The 19,342-nt window shown below is 40.7% G+C and overlaps 1 protein-coding gene across 2 annotated transcripts in view; it reads left to right on the top strand.

The window, feature by feature from the left end:
- PAK5 (p21 (RAC1) activated kinase 5) overlaps positions 1–19,342 on the top strand; it is a 427,019-nt gene that overhangs the window by 129,892 nt on the left and 277,785 nt on the right. The window lies entirely within an intron of this gene.

A 19,342-nucleotide genomic window follows, 5' to 3' on the forward strand; every position in this document is an offset into this window, starting at 1 on the left:
CATAGTTTCATGGCAGTGTACTCAGTGGCACATCATAAATATCAGTTCAGTTTAGTTCAGTTGCTCAGTCATGTCCGACTCTTTGCGACCCCATGAACCACAGCACTCCAGGCCTCCCTGTCCATCACCAACACCCGGAGTCCACCCAAACCCATGTCCATCAAGTTGATGATGCCATCCAACCATCTCATCCTCTGTTGTCCCCTTCTCCTCCTGCCTGCAATCTTTCCTAGCATCAGGGTCTTTTCCCATGAGTCAGCTCTTCGCATCAGGTGGCCAAAGTATTGGAGTTTCAGCTTCAACATCCAGTGAACACCCTTCCAATGAACACCCAGGACTGATCTCCTATAGGATGGACTGGTTGGATCTCCATGCAGTCCAAGGGGCTCTCAGGAGTCTTCTCCAACACCACAGTTCAAAAGCATCAATTCTTCGGGACTCAGCTTTCTTTATAGTCCAACTCTCACATCCCTACATGACCACTGGAAAAACCATAGCCTTGACTAGATGGACTTTTTTTGGAAAATTAATGTCTCTGCTTTTGAATATACTGTCTAGGTTGGTCATAACTTTCCTTTCAAGGAGTAAGCGTCTTTTAATTTCATGGCTGCAATCACCATCTGCAGTGATATTGATCATGACAAATGATCTTTTATTATGGAAATGGAATTGGGATGGTCCAAAGAATTAGAAGTTTATTCATCTGATGCCCCACATATAGAAATGACATTTACAAAAGTCATGTATTAGTGCCTTGCTTAATACAATGCAAGTAAACATTTTCAGAAAGGGGTCTTTACCAGATAAAGGCCTTGATATTCAGAGTCTCATTTTCCGAATGTAGGGGAGAGATCTCTGAAATTGAATTTTATTCATGCTTCAGAGAGAAATGAAATCTCTCCATCATGAAAAAGTGGGTATCAGGTGCTTTTGATTTCCTTTTATCAGTTGCTAATTGAAAGGGATGAGGAGAGAGAAACAAACTAATGAAGAAGCCAGCCATTTCATAGGCAGTTGTATTGTAGGAAGCTTTGTGATTGTTAATTGGATGATGGCCTTGGGAAATTCACTGTGAGAGGGAGAAATGGAGGAGGAAATCATATATTGTAAAACTTCTCCCTGGGTGAATAACATCTAAACGTGTTATGCTAAAATGCTTTGAATCATAAGAATTACATTTTGAACAAGAGACATTTGGCATTTTGAAGATGCTAGAGGACCTTTTTACTTATAGATCCTCTATATATTAGTAATGATTTGTTTCTATACATTAGCAATTGTTTGTCATGTCTTAAAATGAACAGAGAGGCATTGCAATGTACATCTGTAACTTGGGAGGGCTGCCAGATAGCTGCCTCCTTTTTCTACCTAGAAGAATTTCTCCTTTGTGAGTCAACAGAAGCCAGAGAAGTCAGTCTCCCAGACTCTTTTGCAACCAGGTCAAAGGCATGTGACCTGGACATGGGCCATTAGATAAATAAACCCTAAACTATATGACGTAAGGGATAGAGCAGGAGAGAATCCATTTTATTGGTAGAACTAGTGGCAGTTGGGGCCACAGGGCAAGTAGGAACTAGAGCAGATGGTGGTGGCATTGCAAGCTCTATGTATGTCCTCACTGGGCAGCTCAGGTGGAATTTTAGTCATAGTCCATCTTAGCCTGCTTTGCCTGTCCCTGACTCTTTCTTCAGGCTTCTCAGCAATGCTGATAATGTTGCCTATTATCATTTCAATAGATTTTTTTTTCTTTTTACTTTTTAATAAAGCTGGGTCACTTTTTGTTGCTTACAGATAAGCAACTAATTCACTCCAATAAAAGATATTAACCACACAAGAGGTTCCTATGGAATATTCCTCTTTACAGCATCAGACTTTGCTTCAATCACCAGTCATATCCATGACTGGGTATTGTTTCTGCTTTGGCTCCATCTCTTCATTCTTTCTGGAGTTATTTCTCCACTGATCTCCAGTAGCATGTTAGGCACGTATCGACCTGGGGAGTTCATCTTTCAGTGTTCTATCTTTTTGCCTTTTCATACTGTTCATGGGGTTCTCAAGGCAAGAATGCTAAAGTGGTTTGTGAATCCCTTCTCCAGTGGACCACATTTTGTCAGAACTTTCCACCATGACCCATCCATCTTGAGTGCCCCTACATGGCATGGCTCATAGTTTCATTGAGTTAGACAAGGCTGTGGTCCATGTGATCAGATTGGTTAGTTTTCTGTGATTGTGGTTTTCAGTCTGCCTGCCCTCTGATAGAGAAGGATAAGAGGCTTATGGAATTTTCCTGATGGGAGAGACTGACTGAGGGGGAAATTGGATCTTGTTCTGATGGGTGAGGCCATGTTCAACAAATCTTTAATCCAATTTTCTGTTGATGGGTAGAGCTGGGTTTCCTCCTTGTAATTTACCTGGGGCCAAACTATGGTGGAGGTAATAAAGATAACGGTGACCTCCTTCAAAAGGTGCATGCATGTACTGCTACACTCAGTGTCCCTATCCCTGCAGAGGCCACCACTGACCCACACCTCTGCTGGAGACTCCTGGATACTCACGGGTAAGTCTGGGTCAGTCCCTTGTGGGATCACTGCTCCTTTATCCTAGGTCCTGGAGTGTACAAGGTTCTGTTTGTGCCCTTCAAGAGTGTTTTCCCCAGTCCTGTGTAAGTTCTGGCAGCTCTATGATGGGGTTAATGGCGACCTCCTCCTAGAGAGCTTATGCTATACCCAGATCTCCTGCACCCAGAGTCCCTGCCCCTGCAGCAATACACTGCTGACCCATACCTCCACAGGAGACACTCAGACACAGTTCTGTCTCAGTCTCTGTGGGGTCTCTGGGTCCTGGTGCACACAAGGTATGTTTGAGCCCTCTGAGCATCTCTGGCTGGAATGGGATTTGATTCTAAATGCGAATTCGCCTCTCCTATGGTCTGCTGGGGCTTCTCTGCCCTTGGATGTGGAGTATCTCCTCAAAGTTGCTCCAAGGCTATGCAGCCGCCACTCCAGCAAACTAAAATAGACTGGAATGGGTGAATTTAACTCAGATGACCATTATATCTACTACTGTGGGCAAGAATCCCTTAGAAGAAATGAAGTAGCCATCAACAAGAGTCTGAAATGCAGTACTTGGATGCAATCTCAAAAATGAAAGAATGATCTCTATTCATTTCCAAGGCAAACCATTCAATATCACAGTAATCCAAGTCTATACACTGAGGAGTAATGCTGTAGAAGCTGAAGCTAAATGGTTCTATTAAGACCTTCTAGAACAAACCCTCCAAAAAGATGTCCTTTTCATAATAGGGGACTGGAATGCAAAAGTAGGAAGTCAAGAAACACCTAGAATAACAGGAAAATTTGGTCTTGGAGTACAGAATGAGGCAGGGCAAAGGCTAATAGAGTTTTGCCAAGAGAACACACTAGTCATAGCAAACACCCTTTTTCCAACAACACAAGAGAAGACTCTACACATGGACATCAACAGATGGTCAATACCAAAATCAGATTGATTATACTCTTCGGAGCCAAAGATGGAGAAGCTCTATACAATCAGCAAAAACAAGACTGGGAGCTGACTGTGACTCAGATCATGAACTCCTTATTGCCAATTTACACCTAAATTAAAGAAAGTAGGGAAAACCATTAGACTATTCGTGTATGACCTAAATCAAATTCCTTATGACTAAAGAAGAAAAGGAAAGATATAAGCATCTAAATGCAGAGTTCCAAAGAATAGCAATAAGAGATAAGAAAGCCTTCCTCAGAGATCAATGCAAAGAAATAGAGGAAAACAAAAGAATGGGAAAGACTAGAGATCTCTTCAAGAAAATAAGAGATATCAAGGGAATGTTTCATGAAAAGATGGGCTCAATAAAGGACAGAAATTGTATGGACCTAACAGAAGCAGAAGATATTAAGAAGAGATGGCAAGAATACACAGAAGAACTATACAAAAATGATCTTCATGACCCAGATAATCATGATGGTATGATCACTCACCTAGAGCCAGACATCCTGGAATGTGAAGTCAAGTGAGCCTTACGAAGTATCACTACAAACAAAGCTAGTGGAGGTGATGGAACTCCAGTTGAACTATTTCAAATCCTGAAAGATGATGCTGTGAAAGTGCTGCACTCAATATGCCAGGACATTTGGAAAACTCAGCAGTGGCCACAGGACTGGAAAAGGTCAGTTTTCATTCCAATCCCAAAGAATGGCAATGCCAAAGAATGCTCAAACTACCCTACAATTTCACTGATCTCACACACTAGTAAAGTAATGCTCAAAATTCTCCAAGCCAGGCTTCAGCAATACGTGAACTGTGAACTTCCTGATGTTCAAGCTGGTTTAAGAAAAGGCAGAGGAACCAGAGTTCAAATTGACAACATCTGCTAGATCATGGAAAAAACAAGAGAGTTTCAGAAAAACATCTATTTCTGCTTTATTGACTATGCCAAAGCCTTTGACTGTGTGGATCACAATAAACTGTGGAAAATTCTGAAAGAGATGGGAATACCAGACCACCTGATCTGCCTCTTGAGAAATCTGTATGCTGGTCAGGAAGCAACAGTTAGAACTGGACATGGGACAACAGACTGGTTCCAAATAGGAAAAGGAGTACATCAAGGCTGTATGTTGTCACCCTGCTTATTTAACTTATATGCAGAGTACATCATGAGAAACGCTGGACTGGAAGAAGCACAAGCTGGAATCAAGATTGCTGGGAGAAATATCAATAACCTCAGATATGCAGATGACACCACCCTTATGGCAGAAAGTGAAGAGGAACTCAAAAGCCTCTTGACGAAAGTGAAAGTGGAGACTGAAAAAGTTGGCTCAAAGCCCAACATTCAGAAAATGAAGATCATGGCATCTGGTCCCATCACTTCATGGCAAATAGATGGGGAAACAGTGGAAACATGTCAGACTTTATTTTTTGGGGCTCCAAAATCACTGCAGATGGTGACTGCAGCCATGAAATTAAAAGACGCTTACTCCTTGGAAGGAAAGTTATGACCAACTTAGATAGCATATTCAAAAGCAGAGACATTACTTTGCCAACAAAGGTTCGTCTAGTCAAGGGTATGGTTTTTGCTGTGGTCATGTATGGATGTGAGAGTTGGACTGTGAAGAAGGCTGAGCACCGAAGAATTGATGCTTTTGAACTGTGGTGTTGGAGAAGACTCTTGAGAGTCCCTTGGACTGCAAGGAGATCCAACCAGTCCATTCTGAAGGAGATCAGCCCTGGGATTTCTTTGGAGGGTATGATGCTGAAGCTGAAATTCCAGTACTTTGGTCACCTCATGCTAAGAGTTGACTCATTGGAAAAGATTCTGATGCTGGGAGGGATTGGGTGCAGGAGGAGAAGGGGACTACAGAGGATGAGATGGCTGGATGGCATCACTGACTCGATGGATGTGAGTCTGGGTGGACTCCGGGAGTTGGTGATGGACAGGGAGGCCTGGCGTGCTGTGATTCATGGGGTCGCAAAGAGTCGGACACGACTGAGCGACTGAACTGAACTGAACAGTTTCTCTTGAGTCTGATCATTCTCATTGTATGTTTAGGAGGTACCAAGGAGGCAAACATTTACTGCTTCCACCCACAAAGTAATTCCCTCTGGTAGAAAGTTTGAGGAGAACCTGATGCGAGTTAATGTATTACATAGTTGAAAGTCTAGGTGGCTCAACAGCTATTTGTTTATTTAAAGGATTTTATTGGATACTTCCTAAAGTCAGGAATTATAAGACACTGGAGGGTTAGAATAATTTTGGGGTAATTCTTCTCTAGAAAACGGGCTTCCCAGGTGGTGCAGCTGTAAAGAATCCACCTGCAGTGCAGGAGACACAGGTTTGATCCCTGGGTTGGGAAGATCCCCTGGAGAAGGGAATGGCTACCCACTCCAGTATTCTTGGACAGAGGAGCCTGGTGGGCTATAGTCCATGTGGTTGCAAAGAGTCAAACACAACTGAGTAACTATTGCTTTGGTTTCTTTAGAAAACAGCTCTTACGAGCTTATAGTGTGGGGTAATGGTATTCTAAGTATGGTACATGGACCTGTGCCACCTGTAAACTTTACAGCTGTAAACTGGCCAATAATGGATTAAAGAATTTGTTGTTCACTTGCTCAGTTGTGTCTGACTCTTTGCAGCCCCATAAACTGTGGCACACTAGGCTTCCCTGTCCTTCACCTTCTCCTGAAGTTTGCTCAAATTCATGTCCATTGAGTCAGTGATACCATTGAACCATCTCATCCTCTGTCACTCCCTTCTCCACATGCCCTCAATCTTTCCCAGCATTGGGGTCTTTTCCAATGAGTCAGCTCTTCGCATCAAATGGCCAAAGTATTGGCACTTCAGCATGAGTCCTTCTAATGAATTGTATCACAACATAAATCATTCAGCACACTGGTCTAACATGTTTCTCTGGGTACGTACAAGGCTTTGAAAGTTAATGACTGAAGAGCTTGCCCAAGGATACGAATTATCTTTTCACTGATCATAACAGCTTTGTGGATTGTATATTTTGAATAGCAGTAATTTAGTGGATCATAAATATTATAAAAGGCTGCAAATTACAAGTGATTACATCAGTGTATGGAATAGCAAAATATGAACCTCATATTAACATTCATTTCAAAACAAACATTTAAATTAGTACTTGTTATAGGAACTCTCATTTTCTTTCTGTGCATGAACCTTGGGCAGGTGCCATGTACAAGACACTTTTCTATATTTTGTCAGATTTACAAAAATATCTAATATAACCATGGACATCAAGATTTTTAAATCTCATAAGTGGGAAAATATATAAAAACAGATGTATTCAAATACCAAATATGAATGGTCTGGGGTATTTTTAATAAGAATTATAGCAATTTAAAAAGTTCTGTCCATACAGTATTTTAAACAAATATTGGATAAGTTGACTGTTAGTTTTTCTTAGTTTTGTATATGAGAGTTAGTGGCTCTCAGTATATTTTTAGATTATTTTCCCCTTATGAAGATAGATTTGAGGAGTATTAGTAGATGAAAATAATTATAATAATAAAGGTAATTAATAATAATAATAGAGGTGACATTGACTGTTTTGTGCATAGTGAAGGGGTTATTTCTGAATACTTTCCCATCATTGATTCAAATAAAGCACCATCTAAAAACTGAAAATATGTTCTTTGTCACAGTTAAACTAGAGACAGCAAAAACTAACCTGTGATGTTGGAAGCCTGAAGAGGGTTTATGTTTGGAGGATATTGGCAGGAAGAGGGCATGAGAGAAACTTCCTGGAAGGTGCTGAAAATGTTCTAGGCCTGTGCTGTCCAATATGGCAGCCACTAACGGAGATGCTGATGGACAGGGAGGCCTGGCATGCTGTGATTCTTGGGGTCGCAAAGAGTCAGACACGACTGAGCGACTGAACTGAACTGAACCTCTATGGCTACTTAAATGTAAATTCATGAAAATAACAATTAAAAATTAAGTTCCTTAGTTGTACTAGCAACATTTGAAAGTGCTCAGTGGCATTGTAGCTAATAAATTGATCAGTATATAGTTATTTTATCATGGAAACTTTCCATCATTGTATGAAGTCCTATTGTATAGTGGTGTGTTCAGTCTTGATCTGGCTTGTCACTTCAATATACAGGTTTGTCAATAGTCATTGAGCTGTATACTTAATATTCATTTCACACAAAAAGATGCTCAACATGGCTAATTATTACAGAAATACAAATCAAAACTACATTGAGGTATCATCTCATACCAGTCAGAATGCCCATAATTAAAAAGTTTACAAATAGCAAATGCTGGAGAGGTTGTGGAGAAAAGGGAACCCTCATACATTGTTGGTGGGAATATAAATTGGTGCAGGCACTATGGAAAACAGTATGGAGGTTCCTCAAGAAACTGAAAGTAGAATTATCATATAACCAGCAATCCCACTCCTGAGCATATATCCAGACACACCTATAAATTGAAAAGATGCATGCACCCCCAGCAGCACTACTCACTATAGCCAAGACATGGAAACAACCTAAATGCCCATCAATAGATGAATGGATTAATAAGATGTGGTACATATATACAATGGACTATTGCTGCTGCTGCTAAGACGCTTCAGGCATGTCCAACTCTGTGCAACCCCATAGACGGAAGCCCACCAGGCTCCCCCATCCCTGGGATTCTCCAAGCAAGAGTACTAGAGTGTGTTGCCACTTCCTTCTCCAATGCATGAAAGTGAAAAGTGAAAGTGAAGTCGCTCAGTCATTTCCGACTCTTAGCGACCCCATGGACTGCAGCCTACCAGGCTCCTCCATCCATGGGATTTTCCAGGCAAGGGTACTGAAGTGGGTTGCCATTGCCTTCTCCAATGGAATATTACTCAGCCATAAAAAGAATGAAATTATGCTATTTGAAGCAACATGAATGCAACTAGAGATACTCATACTAAGTAAAGTGACTCAGAAAGATAAAGGTAAATACCATATGATATCACTTATATGTGGAATTTAAAATATGACACAAATGAACCTATCTATGAAACAGAAACAGAACCACATCATAGAAATAAAACTGGTGGTTGCCAAGGGGGAGGGAATCGAGGAGGGATGGAGTGGGAGGTTGGGGTTAGCAGATAGAAGCTATTATATATAGAATTGATAAACAATAAAACCCTACTGTATAGCACAGTTCAGTTCAGTTCAGTCGTTCAGTCATGTCCGACTCTTTGTGACTCCATGGACTGCAGCATGCCAGACTTCCCTGTCCATCACCAACTCCCGGAGCTTGCTGAAACCTCATGTCCATCGAGTCAGTGATGAGATCCAACCATCTCATCCTCTGTCGTCCCCTTCTCCTCCCACCTCCAATATTTCCCAGCATCAGGGTCTTTTCCAATGAGTCAGTTCTTCACATCAGGTAGCCAAAGTATTGGAGCTTCAGCTTCTGCATCAGTCCTTCCAAAGAAATCCCAGGAATGATCTCCTTCAGAATGGACTGGTTGGATCTCCTTTCAGTCCAAGGGACTCTCAAGAGTCTTCTCCAACACCATATTTCAAAAGCATCAGTGCTTCAGCACTCAGCTTTCTTTATAGTCCAACTCTCACATCCATACATGACTACTGGAAAAACCATAGCTTTGACTAGACAGTCCTTTGTCAGCAAAGTAGTCTCTGCTTTTTAGTATGCTGTCTGGGTTGGTTATAGCTTTTCTTCCAAGGAGTAAGCATCTTTTAATTTGATGGATGCAGTCACCATCTGCAGTGATTCTGGAGCCTAAGAAAATAAAGTCTGTCACTGTTTCCATTGTTTCTCCATCTATTTGCCATAAAGTTATGGGACCAGATGCCATGATCTTAGTCTTCTGAATGTTGAGTTTTAAGCCAGCTTTTTCACTCTCCTCTTTCACCTTCATCAAGAGGTTCTTTAGTTCTTCTTCCTTTCTGCCATAAGGGTGGTGTCATCTGCATATCTGAAGTTATTGATATTTCTCCTGGAAGTCTTGATTTCATCTTGTTCTTCATCCAGCCTGGCATTTCACATGATGTATTCTGCATACAATTTAAATAAGAAGGGTGACGATATACACAATATACTCCAAACTGGGAAAGGAGTATGTCAAGACTGTATATTGTGCATAAGTCTCTCACTGTACAGCACAGAGAAATATATTCAATATTGTATAATAACCATAATAGAAAAGAATATTTTTAAATGTACATATATATATATAACTGAATTACTTTGCTGTACACTAATAATTAACACATTATAAGTCATCTATATACTTCAGTTTAAAAGATTTGTGTACTTTATTATTGTAAGTTACTCATCAACTTGAAAGGCATATAAAAAATATAAATTTGGCTCTGTTGGCTTTTCTGCTCAGGCTCAAGGGACATTGTTGCTATTCCTGGACACTGGGAAGCCTGGGTAGAAGCTAGTTGTTATAGAGAAGGTACATTCCCATGACCGGCACTGCCACAGTGGAAGTGGCCCTCCATGGGGCAGGTTTCAGATGTGTGTGTGGGAGGTATGGGCAGGGGTTACCTCAGGTCCACCAGACAAAAGAGGAGTGCCTGGGACACCAAATGTAAGAATGATCTCAATGTTTGAAATGGTATTATCAGAGGAGAAAAGACCTTGGTGTCAAATGGGAGATCGGAAAGTTTTAGAAACTTTTTATTAACATTGAGCTTGCTCTGGGTCATTTTAAAACTTTGCTTCTGCTTGATACAGATGCTGTTTTTATCACTGATGTCTAGGGATGGGGAAGCTGGGTCAAAAGCTGGTGAGAAAACAACATAGTCTCCTGCGCTAGATTCACAATTTCTTCTTTTGGTTGTGACATTGACGTTGCATGTTTCTTTTTTCCCCTTATTTTTCTTTTCAGATTTTGAGGATTTCGGCAGAATTGACTCACTTGTCTGTTCTTCATTCATTCAAGGTCTTACTACATAAAATGTGGTCCAAGGAGCTGCAACATGGCTGTTACCTGGAGTTTGTTAAAAATGCAGGTTACAGGCCCCAGCCCAGAACTACAGAGCCAGAACTTGCACTTCAAGAGGAGATTCTTGTGAATGTTGCAGCTAGAGAATCACCATTGTAGGGACATAAAATTAATACATGAAAATAATATAAAGCACCCAGAAGGAATTTCCTGAAAATCCAGTGGTTAGGACTCAGTATTTACACTGCTGTGACCCAGGTTCAATCCCTAGTTGGGGAACTAAGGTCTCACAAGCTGCATGGTACAGCCAATATATGTATTTTGGCTGAGATTATATATAATCTCACCCAGAATATTACATAACTGTGTTCATAAATTAGGTTGATCATTTGTAGCCAATTAGCCAAGATGCATTTTAGATACTAAGGTGACCATCTCTTGTCTGTCTTGTTTCCTTCTTGTAGGATTTCTCATTTCATAGAGAAATTGAGTCGCCAATGTTGTAGTCCATCTTCTTATAACAAGCATATGAGAGACCATATGTATTTTATATATTAAATGTGAAAATTGCTTTATGATGTAGCATAACTCAGAGTGAAAAATAAATTATTAAAGGGTTAATGCACCATTATCCTTTGACTAAATGATGACGGTTTAATAAGAAATAACTTGGCACTGGCAGCTTTCAATTAATCTCTGAAATTGAAGGAAGAAGAAGAATGAATAACCCCAAATGTCAGATGACTACTATTACTTATAGTTAGCTTTTTAATGCATGTTCTACTCATTTTTGACTGGAGATGAGTTCATTTCAAATCAGATACTGGAGATATACTCAGAAAACCAGACTTGGAAGGAGCAAGGGCCTGTCCAGTCTCTTCTCTCCCCATTTGCCTGCTGTTGGAACTTTTTCAGCTCATGTCATAGGCAAATAAATTTTGCATTTCCCAAGAGGCCCTTAAGCATGGCCAGAATGAATGTGTTTTGCCCAAATCATAGAAGCCTGGAAAGCAAAATTTAATATTGAGAGCAATGTGGAAACAAAACAAAAACCAATGCTGAAGGCCACACAGATGCCTATGGTTAAACACAAGGGCAAGATTAGACAGGCCAGGTAGATAACATTGGGCTTATGTGGAATATGATTCAAGAGGACCGCTCCGTCACACACACCTCACCAGTGTGCAAGAGTTCTTCTGTGATGCTGCCTGTCATCACAGAGATAGAATGGTTTGCCAGTCATCTGTTCAATCCATAATACACCAGTCTGTCCATTTAATCACCCAGCAAGAGCCTGACGATTTTGTTTCCCCCAAACTCTTAGTTTGTTAATATTTTACTTCTATCCAGTCACTGGGCATGGGTTAATATCCATGAAGAACTGTATACTGGAGATGCTAATGTAATCAGAGAAGTTCTTGCTTTTGATAAGCTTACATAGTTTAACTCTTACATTGAGAGCACAGGCCAGTTTTGCCAGTTGAGTGAGCTAATAGCATAAAGTATTCTAAAGAAGCCATATTGCTTTCTTGGGTTTTTGTTTCTTGGTAATGAACTAATGTTTCAGGAAGCCTTTAGGGTGTGTATTAATTTTCTGTGATTGCTTAACCAGTCATCACAGACTTGGCTAATAGTAGCAGAATTCTGTTCTCTCCCATTCTGAAGACCAGACGTCTGAAAATCAGTACCCATGGACTGAAGTTAATATCTCAACAGGGACACACACCCTCCTGAGCTTTTAGAGGAGGATTTCTTGCCTGCCTTTTCCGGCTTCTGGTCGCTGCCAGCACTCCTTTACTTGTGTCTGCATCACTCAAGTCTTCAGGGCTAGCATCTTCAAATCCCTCCACATTGCTTTCTCCTCTGTGGTCCTATCTCCCATTGCTTTGTTCTTAGGACACATGTGATGGTATTTAAAAGCAAATCTGGCTGAAACAGGATAATCTCTGCCTCTCAATATCCTTAACTTAAGCACATCTGCAAAGCCTTTGCCATGTCAGATGGCGTTCACACGCACCAGGAGTTAGGATGTGGATATCTTTTTTGATGGGTCATTTCTTAACCTCCTGAAGACTCCAAGGTATTAGAACATTTCCCTTTAAACTGTTGTTTATTATTGAAGAATAGGTATTGTGTCTAGCATATTGTTGTTCCTCAAAGGATCATGGACCTCACCAAACATCATGCATTGCTAATAATTAGTGATGAATGTGAGCAAATCCAAAATACATTCTCAGCATTTCTGCATCTCTCTGAAATGGCCTTGAACCTCAGGTTCAGCTTCCCATAACTCCACATTTGTAACTGACAAATGCTACCCAAAAATATGATACAAGTTAGTTCAGGTGAAGCAATTTAGATTTAAGGTGTCTCAGTTTTTTTTAATTCTAGGTTAGTTATAGAGGTAGAGAGCCTGCATGACTAATATGTGTTCTCCAGCAGGCTGTATTCCATCAATCCATAAATTCCAGGTTATTGTTTGAAGTACTTATGGCAGACCAGGAGTAATCTGCTAAAATCTTAGGTGAGTTCTTGGGTTATCATCCTGCTAGTAAATTCCATTACAGTATTTATAATAAGGTCTGGTCTTGTGAAGGCCAGCACTTCCTCTGGAAGTCCTAAGGAGGGAGGAAGCTAGAAGTGATAGACCCACTGTTAATTCTGTCTTTCCCACATGTGGATTCTGTTTTAGGTTTAGAGAGTATTCGCTTTTGAGACCTTATCATTTGGAGACCAAATATGTAAATAAATCAAAGAACCAAATTATTTTTGTAGGTCCATACTGAAACAAGTGATGGTGTGTTTGTGTTTTCTCTAATAGGAGTGTAGAGCAAACATCAGAAATACAAGGGAATCACATAAAAGCAAGGGTTGTAGGAATAGCGTCTTCTATTTGAACAGAACATAGTTTATTTGTTTATACTAAAGATGCCTCAGGGACCTCAACTAAGGGAATGATCATCAGTGTGTGTAATTTATTTATGAGATATTTCGATGCCTTTATGGCCTGAGATTAAAAACAAAAACCTACTTCCATCTGATGAATGAGAGAACGACTTGGATCAAATAATGGGGCTCCTATTTTTATTTATGGCAGATCTGCTTTAGTTTCACAATTAACCTTTGTTTTTTTTTTTTTTTTTTTTTTTTTTTTTTTTTTTTTTTTTTTTTTTAATTTTATTTTATTTTTAAAACTTTACATAACTGTATTAGATTTGCCAAATATCAAATGAATCCGCCACAGGTATACATGTGTTCCCCATCCTGAACCCTCCTCCCTCCTCCCTCCCCATTCCATCCCTCTGGGTCGTCCCAGTGCACCAGCCCCAAGCATCCAGTATCGTGCATCGAACCTGGACTGGCAACTCATTTCATACATGATATTTACATGTTTCGATGCCATTCTCCCAAATCTTCCCACCCTCTCCCTCTCCCACAGAGTCCATAAGACTGTTCTATACATCAGTGTCTCTTTTGCTGTCTCGTACACAGGGTTATTGTTACCATCTTTCTAAATTCCATATATATGCGTTAGTATACTGTATTGGTGTTTTTCTTTCTGGCTTACTTCACTCTGTATAATAGGCTCCAGTTTCATCCACCTCATTAGAACTGATTCAAATGTATTCTTTTTAATGGCTGAATAATACTCCATTGTGTATATGTACCACAGCTTTCTTATCCATTCATCTGCTGATGGACATCTAGGTTGCTTCCATGTCCTGGCTATTATAAACAGTGCTGCGATGAACATTGGGGTACTTGTGTCTCTTTCCCTTCTGGTTTTCTCAGTGTGTATGCCCAGCAGTGGGATTGCTGGATCATAAGGCATGTCTATTTCCAGTTTTTTAAGGAATCTCCACACTGTTCTCCATAGTGGCTGCACTAGTTTGCATTCCCACCAACAGTGTAAGAGGGTTCCCTTTTCTCCACACCCTCTCCAGCATTTATTACTTGTAGACTTTTGGATTGCAGCCATTCTGACTGGCGTGAAATGGTACCTCATAGTGGTTTTGATTTGCATTTCTCTGATAATGAGTGATGTTGAGCAAACCTTTGTTTTAAAAACAATAATACAAGCAAGATGGTTCTCTTTCACTATTTGGCTTTTGTATGGAAGAAACCATATACTTGGCACCTCATATTTGCCATCTGTCTGTAGGTTTTCTTGCTGTGAGCAGATTCACAGTAACGTGTGGGTGTGGGGGGAGGAAATCATTATTAGAATCTTTTATAAGAAGGTCACCTCTGTGTGGCATCTGAATGCCTTTGGGCGGTAAGGGTTGGCTAGGAGGATCGCTAAGAGTGGGACACGACTGAGCGACTTCACTTTCACTTTTCACTTTCATGCATTGGAGGAGGAAATGGCAACCCACTCCAGTGTTCTTGCCTGGAGAATCCCAGGGATGGCGGAGCCTGGTGGGCTGCCGTCTATGGGGTCGCACAGAGTCGGACACGACTGAATTGACTTAGCAGCAGCAGCAGCAGCACATTGCTTTATTCAGCTCTCTTGTCCTGTGCCTTAAGGAGGCCTGTGCATCATAGGACCACTGCTAGACTCCAACTTGGCTTTGCATCTTTTAAGGTAGGATTTACCATAAGGACAAAAGGGCAGGATCTGAGTAGCTACTTCCAGTGTTGACTGGACATTTTTCTAAGTATTGCTTTTAGGAAAAGAGAGAGGGAGGATTTTTTTCTCTCTGCTGGATATTTGAGATCCTACTTAGTGCTGCTTGAAGAAATGGGCGTAACAAAGATGCCATGAAAGACCTCCAGAGAACCCCAGGTCTTAAGTGTTTGCCCTGTCACCCCTCCTCCCCAACAAAGACTTTTGCCCATAGCAACTGTGATTATAATAGAGCCTGGCATTTTGTAGAGCACCTTTGGGTTTTAAAGGCAATTGTATAGATGTTGTCACATTTTCTCTTGGAATAATCTTCCGAAGTCATCTGGACAGGTATTAATCTTCAATTTGTAGATGAGAAAATTGAAGCTAAGAGAAGTCAGGCAACTTTCCCAGAGTCATGTCATTCTTTTTTTTCCCTTTGGTTACAGATATTTTTAAAGTTTTTTTTTTTAATTTTATTTTATTTTTTAAACTTTACATAATTGTATTAGTTTTGCCAAATATCAAAATAAATCCGCCACAGGTATACATGTGTTCCCCATCCTGAAAAGTTTTTCTTAATTGAAGTATAGTGGTATACAATATTCTACAAATTCAGTCAGTCAGTTCAGTCGTTCAGTCATGTCTGACTGTTTGCAACCCCATGAATCACAGCACACCAGGCCTCCCTGTCCATCACCAACTCCTGGAGTTCACTCAAACTCATGTCTATCGAGTCAGTGATGCCATCCAGCCATCTCATCCTCTGTCATCCCCTTCTCCTCCTGCCCCCAATCCCTCCCAGAATCAGAGTCTTTTCCAATGAGTCAACTCTTCGCATGAGGTGGCCAAAGTATTGGAGTTTCAGCTTCAACATCAGTCCTTCCAATGAACACCCAGGACTGATTTCCGTTAGGATGGAATGGTTGGATCTCCTTGCAGTCCAAGGGACTCTCAAGAGTCTTCTCCAACACCACAGTTCAAAAGCATCAATTCTTCGGTGCTCAGCTTTCTTCACAGTCCAACTCTCACATCCATACATGACCACTGGACAAACCATAGCCTTGACTAGACAGACCTTTGTTGGCAAAGTAATATCTCTGCTTTTCAATATACTATCTAAGTTGATCATAACTTTCCTTCCAAGGAGTAAGTGTCTTTTAATTTCATGGCTGCAGTCACCATCTGCAGTGATTTTGGAGCCCAGAAAAATAAAGTCTGACACTGTTTCCACTGTTTACCCATCTATTTGCCATGAAGTGATGGGACCAGATGCCATGATCTTCGTTTTCTGAATGTTGAGCTTTAAGCCAACTTTTTCAGTCTCCACTTTCACTTTCGTCAAGAGGCTTTTTAGTTTCTCTTCACTTTCTGCCATAAGGGTGGTGTCATCTGCATATCTGAGGTTATTGATATTTCTCCCAGCAATCTTGATTCCAGCTTGTGCTTCTTCCAGCCCAGCGTTTTTCATGATGTACTCTGCATAGAAGTTAAATAAGCAGGGTGACAATATACAGCCTTGACGTACTCCTTTTCCTATTTGGAACCAGTCTGTTGTTCCATGTCCAGTTCTAACTGTTGCTTCCTTACCTACGTACAGGTTTCTCAAGAGGCAGGTCAGGTGGTCTGGTATTCCCATCTCTTTCAGAATTTTCCACAGTTTATTGTGATCTGCACAGTCAAAGGCTTTGGCATATTATACAAGTTACAGGTGTACAATATAGTGATCCAGTTTTATTTATTTATTGGCTGTGATGCGTCTCTGTTATTATTCTTGGACTTTCTCTAGTTATGATGAGTAGGGGCTACTCTCTAGTTGCAGTGCACGGGCTTCTCATTGTGGTGACTTTCTTGTTGCAGAACACAGGCTCTAGAGTATAGGCTCTGTAGTTGTGGTACACAGGCTTAGTTGCCCCATGGCATTGGAATCTTCCTGGACGAGGGATCCAACCTCTGTCCCCTGCATTGGCCAGCAGATTCTTAACCTCTAGACTACCAGGGAAGTCCACAATCCACAATTTTTAAAGGTTATTCTCCATTATAGTTATTTCAGAATATTGGCTATATTTACCGTGTTGTACAATATGTCCTTATGAGACAGGAAGAGGGCAGGGCACAACCTTTAAAAGAATCACATATCCCAAGGACGTGACATAAATTCATTAGAACCAACTTGGTCCAAGATGGCAGGCTCAACTTCCACTTGACTTTGAGCCTCAGGGTACGCTCATTGTGAGACACCCCAGGTACCATGATGATTCCAAGGATGACCCCAAAAAGTAAAAAAGTGGGTGGCGACCCAATTTCTGGAAATCCCACCCTTTTCCCCAAACAACTGGAATATTCCCCATACTCATTAGCCTATGTAATTACCCACCTCTATACATTACCCGTCCCATACCCTGGTGCCTCTCTTGTCTTCTGAGATGGCTCACACTCTGTCTATGGAGTTTGTTTTCTCCATAAATATACCCTTTTTTACTTTACTATGGCTCTCTCTTAAATTCTTGGCTTTGCAAAGCCAATAACCCACACTTAGCAATCATTGAAGGGACTCAGACCTGACCTGGGATATGACTATCATCTTGAGTCCCACTCTCTTTGCTGCAGCACTTGTAGCTTATATCTTTTTTTTTTTAATTTATTATTTTAATTGAAGGATAATTGCTTTATAGTATTATATTGGTTTATGTCAAATATCAACTTGAATCAGCCATAGGTATACATAAGTCCCCTCCCTGTCAAAACCTCCCTCCCCATCCCACCCCTCTAGATTGTTACAGAGCCCCGGTTTGAGTTCCCTGAGTCACACAGCAAATTCCCATGGGCTATCTATTTTACATATGGTAGTGTATATGTTTCCATGTTACTCTCTCCATACATCTCACCCTCTCCTTCTTCCCCCTCGCTCGTGTTCATGAGTCTGTTCTCTATGTCTTTGTCTCCATTGCTGCCCTGCAAATAGGCTCACCAGTACCATGATTTCTAGATTCCATAAATATGCATTAATATATGATATTTGTTTTTCTTTCTGACTTACTTCACTTTGTATAATAGGCTCTAGGTTCATCTACCTCATTAGAACTGACTCAAATGTGTTCCTTTTTACGGCTAATACTCCATTGTGTGTATGTACCACAACTTCTTTACCCATTCATCTACTGATGGACATCTAGGTTGGTTCCATGTCCTAGCTATTGTAAATAGTGCTGCAGTGAATATTGCGGTACATGTGTCTTTTTCAAATTTGGTTTCCTCAGAGTATATGCCTAGTCCTGGGATTTCTGGGTCATACGGTAGTTTTATTCCTAGTTTTTAAAGGAATCTCCATACTTGAAGCCTATCTTATACATGATGGTTTGTACCTCTTAATCACCTACCCCTATTTTGCCCCTCCTTCTTTACCTCTCCCCATTGGTAACCACTAGTTTGTTCTCTATATCTGTGAGTCAGTTTCTTTTTGTTATGCTTGCTAATTTATTGTACTTTTTAGATTCCACTTGTAAGTGATATCACACAGTATTTGTTTTTCTATCTGACATTTCGCTTAACATGAGAAGACCCTCCAAGTACATCTGTGTTGTTGCAAATGGCAACATTTCATTTTATATGGCTGAGTAGTATTCCATTGTATATGCACCACATCTTTTTTTATCCATTCTTAGTCGACAGAGAGGAGATTGCTCACTCCTCCAGGACCTCAATCCAAGTCTTACAGGTTTCCCCTACTATGCAAAAGTAGAACTTTCCTGTGAAACTTTCCATAAATCAAAATGGTGTTAATCAAGGAAACAGCTGCCCTATGACACATCTTGCTGACAGATGCACAAAATAAATCAAGATAAAACACAGATGCTTATAGACTCAGCTCAAATATCTGGTGGCTGGATGCTGAGATGCTGGGTGCAGTTCCCAAAGAAGAAGCGGGCAGTGCCCCTCTAACAGGGGTGCACATCTGCTTCCATAGCAGCTCCCCTGAGAAACAGATTCTGAATGCTATTTCAGCATTTTCCCTTTTTTATTGTAAAAGTGAAAATTCTCTTTGGTTTTCTTTTGGCCAGTGAGAACAGGTACTGATGGAGGTCTTAAAGCAAAGTGGTGTAAAGAAAACTTTCAAACAAACAGGGGGATGGGGTACCTGTGTTAACCATTACAGGCATCTGGAAATTCTCTCAGAGACTTTGTGGATAACACAGTTGAGTGAAGTGTGGTGGGGTAGACTGGTGGGCTCAAGGGTCTTCTAGTTGAGGGTGCACAGTTCTCCAGGGTGCTGTTTTACCTGTCTCTCCCT

Source organism: Bubalus bubalis, chromosome 14 (assembly GCF_019923935.1).
Source record: "Bubalus bubalis isolate 160015118507 breed Murrah chromosome 14, NDDB_SH_1, whole genome shotgun sequence".
NCBI classification, from domain to species: Eukaryota; Metazoa; Chordata; class Mammalia; order Artiodactyla; family Bovidae; genus Bubalus; species Bubalus bubalis.